Source organism: Triticum urartu, chromosome 7A, assembly GCF_056163025.1.
Source record: "Triticum urartu cultivar PI428250 chromosome 7A, HENAU_Tu73, whole genome shotgun sequence".
Classification (NCBI taxonomy): domain Eukaryota; kingdom Viridiplantae; phylum Streptophyta; class Magnoliopsida; order Poales; family Poaceae; genus Triticum; species Triticum urartu.
Window position 1 is genome coordinate 702,482,363 of NC_141879.1, and position 10,413 is coordinate 702,492,775.

The window sequence follows — 10,413 nt, forward strand, 5'->3', positions numbered from 1 at the left end:
GGGCTTACAACGCGGGGCGACCGGGCCACGACGGGGGGCGGTGATGGATCACCGCGGCGACGGGGCGGCGGCGCGAGACGGCCACGACGGGCCGGGGCGTCGATGGGGATGGGGGTGGCGGTGACGGCGCGCGGCGACGGCGACGGCACGCTGCGGGGTCGGCGACGGGCGATGGCGCGGGACGGGGGCGGTGTACAGGGTGGCGGCGATGTTGAAAGAGATTGGACAAGTGGGAGATGAAACTGAAATTTTTGTAAGTGCTATATATATAGGAGGGGCCTTTAGTATCGGTTGGAGCCACCAACCGGTAGTAAAGGTCAAATTTGTCCAGGCCAAAAGGCCGAAAGCGACCCCTTTAGTACCAGGTCATGGCTGCAACCAGTACTAAAGACCCCTCCTATATATATAGCACTGCCACCACGCGGTACTAAAGGGGGTGCGCTGCCACCACGCGGTGCACAAAGTTTAGTCCCACCTCGCCGAGCGAAGGGCAGCCGCACTGGTTTGTAAACCCAGCTGCGGCTGCTCCTTCGAGCTCCTCTCTAAACAGGCTTCTGGGCCTACCTGTGGTGTGCTGCCCTGTTGGGCCTACTGGGCTTGCGGGCCTGCATCTTAGCCCAACTACAGGTTGGGTTTCTAGTCGTATGCAGGCACTGTGGCCCAGTAGGCGGGCTTTTTTCAATTTAGTTTTCTTTCTTTTTTCTTTTCTGCTTTATTTTTTTATTTATTTCTGACTTGTTTTTTTATTGTATTTAGAATTTCTTTGTGAATATTTTTGCTTTAGGTACAAAAAATTACAAACTTTCTGTTTGTGCAAGTAGTTTTCAAATTTCAATTGTTTAAATTTGAAATATTTGAAATTTGTGTGAATCACTAGTTTGGGCATAACTTTACTTTAAAAATAGATTTTTCAGTGATTCTTTTGCACATGCTATGTGGGTGAAATGTTGATACCATGCCAATTTTCAACCTTTTCAGAGTTCATTTATAGTGATTTTCAATTTCGGAGTAATTTAGCTCAAAAAAATTAGTAAATGCATGAAAAATAGCAAATAAAGGAAGAAAGGGTTGAAAGTTGATGATGTGACTTTGAATGGTGCATACTGAACGCACAAAAAGTCTGGAGTTGTAATAAGTTTAAAAAAAGAAATGCCTTTGTAACAGATGAGTTTTCGTCCGAAACCCTGATACTTCGAAAAAGATTGTCCAGTTTGTACACGAAGTGCATCTAGGTTTTTTTAATCCTCTCTACTTTTTTAAACATGCTATGTGTGTGAAATGATGATACCATGCCAACTTTCAGCATTTTCAAAGTTCATTTGTAGTGCCTTTCAATTTCAGGGTCATTTAACTCAAAAAAAAAGTAAATGCATGAAAAATTAGCAAATGAAGGCAAAAAGGGTTGATAGTTGATGACGTGGCTTTGAATGGTGCATATTGAACGCACAAAAAGTGTGAAGTTGTAATAAGTTTAAAAAAATGAAATGCCTTTGTAACAGACGAGTTTTCGTCCGAAACTCTGATACTTCGATAGAGATTGTCCAATTTGTATACGAAGTGCATCCAGTTTTTGCTGTAACCCTCTCTACTTTTTTACATATGCTATGTGGGTGAAATGATGATACCATGCCAACTTTCAACCTTTTCAGAGTTCATATATAGTGCTTTTCAATTTCATGGTCATTTAGCTCAAAAAATCGATAAATGCATGAAAAATAGAAAATGAAGGCAGAAAGGGTTGAAAGTTAATGACATGGCTTTGAATGGTGCATACTGAACGCACAAAACTATAGACCAGTGTAGGTGAGATGGAGCAGAGAAAAAGAATGACACGTGCACTAGTGGGGGTCGCCTTGAGAAGTCCAGCTTTGAATGGTGCATACTGAACGCACAAAAAGTCTGGAGTTGTAATGAGTTTAAAAAATGAAATGCCTTTATAACAGATGAGTTTTCATTCAAAACCTGATACTTCGAAAGAGATTGTCCAGTTTGTACGCGAAGTGCATCCAGTTTTTGCTTAGCTTCAGGCCTTGAGAAAGGAGACATAGCTCCGTGCAGTCTACACCATTTTCTCAAGGCCTGAAGTTAAGCAACGTGCAGGTGAGTATTGCGCCTCTCCTTTATCGTCGTTCCTCGTCTCTGCACTCAGGGCTTATAAACCGATGCGAGTCCCTCTCGCTAGGCGAGGTGGGACTAAAAAACCACTGCAAAAAGAATCAACTAAAAAACTCTAATACCAGTTTGTGGCATCAACCGGTACTAAAGGTGCTGGTGGGGCCCCAGCCTGACAACAACCTGCCACCACCACTTTAGTACCGGTTCGTGGCATGAACCGATACTAAAGGTTCGCCACGGACCGGTACTAATGAGCGCCTGCCTAGCCGTTGGAACCGGCACTAATGGTCACATTAGTGCCGATTCAGTTACAAACTGGGACTAATGTGCTTCACATTAGGCCCTTTTTCTACTAGTGTCTTCTAAAATCTAGAGTAAACAATGCATCGATATGGGTACATAAATATGTCATGAGGAGCATAGCAACACAACGGGAAGGTGATCAACGAAACATCAGACGTATAAGTTGTTTTTGGAGTATATTCTACCAGATTTGGATGTGAGCTGCAATTATTCTGTTCTTGGAGTACATTGCTACTATAAAGATTGGGACTGGTTTGTGCGAACAAGTAAAAAATTAGGCTCGGTAATTAGATCAATATCATACTCTTTATGTTTGCCATGCCTGATTTCTGAACAAGTGAAGGTTTTTTGCACGTATGACATTCCATGATAACTTGGTATCATTTACTTTAGTTTTCGCATGTATTTCATTAGTACTTAACTTTACCAATTATCTAGATTGTAATTATAATTATTGTGAAGTTAATTTAAAGATTAAGACAGAGCAATAGATTCATATATGAAAACTGAGAAGAGTTGTTCATGGTTTTCCCCACATAAAGACACACGACATTAATTTGTAAACCAAAGATTTGATGATTTTTTAATAATGGATAAAAGAATCGTGCTTGAGTTTATTTGGTCAGGAGGCTTGTTTCTACGAATGTAGATAAACAGTTTTTAGCCATTAATATGTACCAAACATAATATAGTCAATTTTCGTGTTTGAGTAGTTAATTTGTACTGCAGTCAATTTTTCTCCTGAATATGCACTTTGCACCTTCTATACAGAACATAATACAATCATTGTACACCCACGGTAACCTATTGTCCTGTTTTTTTAGCTTTATTATTATTTCATCTAAACAAACTGTGTTCACCAAGTAGCATGCTTGGATGTGTGCACCTTTTCTCAATTTCCTTTTCATGGAACTATTACAATCAAAGTAGCTACAGGACATATGAACCTTATCAACCATGTTTGATTCGGCACGAGGCAGTGATCTTCCATGTAGGTTTAGTTCTATGTGACATGTTTTTGCTCACCCAAGTCTTCCTTGCATTCTGATTAATCTTGTGAAACTAACATGTGCCATGGTTGATATTACTTCCATTTTCCGCTAAGGAATTGATATTATTCACTTCCAAGCCATTAGGTAAACAGAGCTTTTTAAGTTTGTGAAATACAATTTCAAGGAATTCTGGGACTTGCATTGAAATAATAGTACAAAACATACTGGCTATAATGTATATTAGCCGTAAATTCAACTATCTTCAACATTCTCTTATTACTCCATGCAGTAGGTCAAACAGGCCTTCCTCCTCATATAGCATTGCAATAGTTCGGAGGGGACACGCAATTTCGTCGAGGTATTTTGAGCTATTTACTTTGGTTTTCTTTATTGGCATGGATGTCTCCTCATGGCTCACGCCAAAATGAACAAAGATTAACTGTGTCAAGGAAGATAATCAATTAAATAACAGTAAAGCTATGATTACAATAAGTGTGTTCGTTTCTGAAGTATTTCTGCTTTTTCCCATGTCCATGTTTTTTTTAAATTCCTGTAAGAATTAGGGGTGTGTATTTTTTGATCATCATAAAGATAGGCAGAGGCGCAAAGCATCATTCTTGATGAATTAGGGAATCAAATAACAACTCTTCATTTTTTATGAGTGTGTTTCATGTGAATTACTTTAGACCAAATTAGAATTCCATCGATACGCAGGTTTTGAAACATATATGCCGACATTTCATTTGAGATATAACCTTCCTATTTATCTTCTATAACTCCCAAATTAACATGAATACCAATGCTTTATAGTTGATCAAGTGCTGCGATCAGTCTGAGTTATGGTTCTTTTAGTAGTGTCACTTTGCCGTAATGCAATACAATTGACATCTCTTAGCAAAGCTCCACATGGAGCCACTCTTCCTTTCTTTTTGCGATTACATCAGTCCGGTCTGCTGATGCTTTTTTTAATTCTTTTTTTAAAATTCTTTGAAGCTTCTCTTTTGGGATGGCATGCAGGATTCATGGATTGGTATAGCTTCGGAGAGTTATCGGAAATAATAGTTTTGCAATATGTTTCATCATGATCCTAAGTATAATTAATATGTTACAAGAGGGAAGTAGAGTTTGGTAAGAACTGTAATCATAATCCACGAGAGTTTCATGTAGCATCATGTTTTATATGTGATTTTTCTTCTTCTGAAAAAGGCACATTGGAAGCTTAAGATATGACACATTATTCAATAAATTAGATGGAATGCCAATAGAACCATTATTACAATGACAAAAAGAAAAACGGCGCGGCAAAGCATGCGTCTCCTTCTAGTCTTTGTCATGTTTAGGCGAGAGATTGAAGGATACAACCATGGTAGCTACCAGACTTCTCCCCCAGCGCTGCAAGCTGCACCTCCCGGTGGGACACAGCAGGTGCAAGGTGACTTGAACCTATAGGCCTGAGGTGTTGGCGTTGTTAGAATAGTTGTATAGAGATAGGACTTGTTGTTTAAACTTGTACTCTTGCTCTATCTCTTCTTCTCTCTCCCGTAGCAATCTTTCTGTTTCTCCTGTAACGATCTCTCTCCAATTTGTACGCCAAGGCTTGTGCCCAATATATATCAATGCGGCCCGAGACAAAGGGTTCAACGCTTCCAACATATTTTACATGGTAGTCAGAGCCTCTTACTCAAAGATCATAGATCGCATCTAGCTACCTCCGAAAACTATACCAATCTTCCTCCTTTGACCGAGATCATGTCGACCACCGCTGCCGCATCCCTGTCCAGCCCCTCTGGCGCGCTCACCACCTTGTCATCTTCCACCTTCGCGTCGTCTTCCTCCACCACCACCGTGGGGTCTCTCCGATCGCCACCACAGGAGAAGCTCACGAGGGGAAACTTCCTTCTATGGAAGGCCATTGTGCTGCCTCAGATCAAAGAGGCTCAGATGGAACACCACCGACGGGACGAGCCCGCCACTGCCGGCCACCCTCACCGTTACCAAGGACGGCAAGGAAGAACAAGTCTTCAACTATGCCCGATCCCTTTGGTATGCACAACAGCAACAGCTTCTAGGGTATTTGATGGGATCTCTTTCCCGCGATATCCTCGCTCAGGTCGCGACGCTACAGACGCCGGCCGAAGTTTGGAGCACCATCCATGCCATGTTCGCTGCCCAGATTCAAGCCCAAGCCATGAACACCCGCATCGAGCTCACCAATCTCAAAAAAGGTAACATGGCCATGGCTAATTATCTTGGCAGGATCAAGAGCCTGATTGATGAAGTCGCGTGCACTGCCGCGGCACTCTCCGATCCGGAAATCGTCTCCAAGATCCTCGCTGGTTTGGAGATGGAGTACAATCCGGTGGTTTCTGCACTCGCCGCTCGTGTGGAACCCATCACCGTCCAGGAGTTGTACAATCAACTTCTGAGTTTCGATGCCCGCCTCACCCTCCTTCATGGTGGCGATCGCCGGCAGTCGTCTGCAAACTCCGCGTCCCGTGGCCACGGCCGTGGGCGCGGTCACCAGGGGCAGAGTTGTGGTGCTGGCCGCGGACGTGGTGTCCCTCCGGGCGACGGCGCGCGCTCTGGTGGCACCTATGGCTACAACAACAGGGGCGGCTACAGCTCCAACAACAACAACGGCGGCGGCTTCCACAACGGCGACAGCTTCAACTCCAACAATGGCCGCCGTCCCCCTGCCGCTCGGCCTCGCCCATGCTGCCAACTTTGCAAGAAATCTAGCCATGAGGTTATGGACTGCCGGTATCGCTTCGACGAGAACTTTGTCCCTGATGCTCGCCATGTTGCTGCTGCCATGCGTGAACAGGGAGGCGACGGCGTCTGGTATGTCGATTCTGGCGCCACCGACCACGTTACCAATGAACTAGAGCAACTTGCTCTTCGCGAAAGGTATCACGGCGCTGATCAGATCCACACCGCAAGCGGAGGAGGTATAGATATTTGCCACATTTGTCAAGCCTCCAATAGTTCCCCCAATCTTAAACGTGATTTAGTCCTTAAGGATGTCCTTCATGTTCCACAAGCTGACAAAAACCTTGCATCCATGTCTCATTTAGCCACCGATAATAATGTCTTCTTTGAAACTCACCCTCGTTATTTTTTCATTAAGGATCGGGCAACGAGGGAAACTTCTCCATCACGGTAGATGCATTGGGGGTCTCTACCCCATCACATCCGGAGCACTTAGTCGCCGGCGTCGTCAATTCTACTCCGTCATCAAACCCTCCCTGGAAAGGTGGCATCAACGATTAGGACATCCATCATCGGTCATTGTGAAACAAGTAGTCATTAAAGATAATCTTCCTTTGTCACATAGTTCCATTAGTGAGTCTGTTTGTGAAGCTTGCCAGTGTGCCAAGAGCCATCAGCTTCCTTATCCTAAGTCTCATAGTGTGTCTCATGCTCCTTTAGAGCTTATTTTCAGTGATGTTTGGGGCCATGCCCGGGATTCTTTTGAAGAAAAATAATATTATGTTAGTTTCATCGATGATTACAGCAAGTTTACTTGGATTTATTTGCTTAAATATAAATCTGAAGTTTTCTCTATCTTTCAAGAGCTTCAAAAACTTGTTGAAAGACAATTCAATCGAAAGATTCTGTCAGTCCAAAGTGATTGGGGAGGGGAGTATGAGAAACTCAACTCTTTCTTCCGTAGCATTGGGATTGAGCATCATGTTTCATGCCCTCATGCCCATCAGCAGAATGGCTCTGTTGATCGCGAACACCGCCACATCGTTGAAGTTGGCCTCTCTCTCTTAGCTCATGCTTCTATGCCTCTCAAATATTGGGATAAAGCTTTTATTACCGCCACTTATCTCATCAATAGGCTTCCCAGCAAAGTCTTTGGCAACTCTACCCCATTAGAGTGTTTGTATCATCAAAAACCTGACTACAACTATCTCAAAATCTTTGGGTGTGCTTGCTACCCCAATTTGCGTCCATACAATCATCACAAGCTCGAATTTCGGTCCACTCAGTGTGTCTTCCTTGGTTATAGCAACCTCCATAAATGGTACGAATGTCTTGAAATATCCACTGGACGCATCTATATTTCACGCGATGTTGTTTTTGATGAGACGCTCTTTCCCTTTGCCAAACTTCATCCTAATGCGGGAACCTTACTTCGTGCTGAAATACCACTCCTACCAGATCCTACTGCACCTTGTGATCACGGGGGCGAATTAACTAAGCTTGATCATGTGCAAAAATCCCAAGGAAATTCTGATTCAGCTGATATTTGTGCTAATTTGAACTGTCATTTTATGTGTGAAGAAGCAAACAGAATAGCCATGGAACACGCTGTTGATCCGGCTGACAGCACGCGATCCCAGGCAGATCCGCGCGCTCAGCCTGCTACCGCTGACGGCGCACGATCCCAGGCTGATTCGCCCGTTGGCCTGGACTCACGTGGGCCTGTGGCCGATAGCACCGCCAGGGTGGAGCCCACTTGCCCTGTCGTATCGCCTCGCGCCACGCCTCTACGCTCTGATTCGCACACCAGCACAGGTGCGGGAGGGGGCGAGTCGTCTATTGCCACATCGCCATGGGCCTCAACAGCGGCCGCGTGCCTGGTCCCACTTCAGCGCAGGCCTCCGCAGCGGCCAACCAGGGGCGTGTGCCTGGCCCCACAATGGCTGGGCGCGGGTGCGCGCCTGGGCCCGTGGCCGTCCAGTCGCCAGGATCCGCCTCATATCGTGAGCAGGCTGATCTGTTCCCTACATCGGATTAGGAGTCGACGGGATTTTCTGTGGCAGACGAGGCTTCACCAGGATCTTCTGTACCACCGTCCACAGCAGCTGCTCCTGTGCCTTCTACGTCCTCTCTTTGGCAAACAAGGTCTCGGTCAGGTATTGTGAAGGAAAATTAATACAATGATGGTACAATTAGGTATGACAAAATCAAACGTGCTTTTCTTACCACCATTGGTGAACCAATTCATTTGCACGATGCCCTTGCTAATAAGGATTGGAAGGAAGCCATGGATAATGAATATGATGCACTTATGAAAAACAAAACTTGACACTTGGTTCCACCAAAACATGGAGATAATATTATTGACTGTAAGTGGGTGTACAAGATAAAAAGAGATTTGGAATTGATTATGAAGATACTTTTAGTCCTATTGTTAAGTCTGCCACTATTCGACTTGTCTTGTCTATTGATGTTTCCAGAGGTTGGAGTTTAAGACAGCTAGATGTTTAGAACGCGTTTCTTCATGGTGTTCTTGAGGAAGAAGTGTTCATGAGGCAACCACCAGGTTATGAGGATCACAGCACACCACAGTACGTCTGTAAGTTGGATAAAGTATTATATGGCTTGAAAACGCACCAAGAGCTTGGTATTCCAGATTGAGCATGCAGTTGCAACACCTTGGGTTCATACCATCCAAGGCAGATACCTCATTGTTCCTTCTTAGAAGAGACAGTGTTACTATTTTTGTGTTTGTCTATGTTGATAATATAATTGTTGCTAGTTCAAGTGCAGAAGCTACTACATGCTTGCTTAAGGATTTAAAGATGGAGTTTTGATGCGGAGCATCCTTCGACCATCACCATGGACATCACACCACCACCGCAAGCATGGAAAGGGCCTACGACGAGAGCTCACGCACGCGTTGTCAAAACCGTGGTGAACTCCTTCCTCTTCGAGTTTCATTCGGATTCACACAAGAGTCGGATTATACCTCAAATGGAAACTCTATGCACTCGTAGGTACCAAGGAGAAGATCGTGAAGAGGCAAGGACGGAGAGACAAGCAACTATGGAGGAGAAGAACGAGGAGAACCGGAGTCCCCTGGACACACCGGGTGCCCAGCCCCTACAGCCCCGGGTGCCCGCCCCCTCCACCTGGGTGCACCCCGGGTGCCCGGCCCTCCTCCTCCCAGGCGACGCCCCGGGTGCCCGGGCCCTCAAACCCTGGGTGCCCGGCCCCTGCCCCAGCCGCCAGCCGCCGCACCCTGGGTGCCCGGCCCCTTGGCCCCGGGTGCCCGGGCCACCTCCCGCACCGGCCCACTATGCCCCCGGCTGCCCGGGCTTTGAGGCCCCGGGTGCCCGGCCGAAGCCGCCCAGCCCCCTGCACCGACCCCGGGTGCCCGGGCCTAAGTCCCCTGGGTGCCCGCCCCACTCCAACGCCTGCGTGCCACTTTTGGGATTTGGTCCCTTGTATCCCCCTCTTCCTCTTATTTCGTCCCTAAACTATATAGGGGCATCCCCTAGCACATTTGTAGGATAGCAAAGTATTTGATAGACAAAAAGAGAGCTTTGCTCATCTTCCTCATGGAGATCATGACCTCCTAAGGGGGAAGATCCACTTGTGGATATCAAGCCCTCCTCTTAGGGAAGGATCTACCTAGATCATCAAGCCCTCATCTCCTTCATAGGATTTGGGATGAACTCTACCATGTATCTGATGGGGATCGTAGCAGAAATTTAAAATTTTCTACGCATCACCAAGATCAATCTATGGAGTAATCTAGCAACGAGGGGAAGGAGAGTGTCGGTGGGAACGACACCTATGGGATCACAAGAATCCCTACTACGGTTGCGGGGCGCGGGGTCATGAGAAGAGCGGATCAAACAGATAGCACACGGTTTGTTTATCCAGGTTCGGGCCGCGAGGATACGTAAAACCCTACTCCTGCTTTGGTGGATTGTATATCTGTGTTCTTGAGCTAGCTATGGGGCGTGAGGAGCTCCAAAAAGCCGAATCTTTCTCCTGGTCGCCGCGGGCCTCCTTTTATAGGAAAAGGGGTGGCCACAGTGGCACACAGGAGGTGGAAAGGGAACAACGATGCGAGGTTATCCCTCGCATTACATGACAAGGCGCATTTAATGCGTCCTGCTTAGGTGTCCTTGCTTTATCGGGGATGGGGGAGAGACCTATCTCGTCCGTCGCCGCTCCCTCTCGTGTCGACACGTGCCCTGGCCTGCGGCGCCCGCGGTGCCAAGTAGGCAGGCAGGTAGCTGAGGTGGCACAGTGGTGGGTC

At 46.1% G+C, this 10,413-nt stretch overlaps 1 non-coding gene across 1 annotated transcript; it reads left to right on the plus strand.

Moving 5' to 3' along the window:
- Window positions 1-5,721: 5,721 nt before the first annotated feature.
- On the plus strand, window positions 5,722-5,845 carry LOC147961790 (small nucleolar RNA Z247). The gene has a single exon (XR_015612469.1). It is a non-coding gene; the product is annotated as a small nucleolar RNA Z247 (small nucleolar RNA).
- Window positions 5,846-10,413: the final 4,568 nt, after the last annotated feature.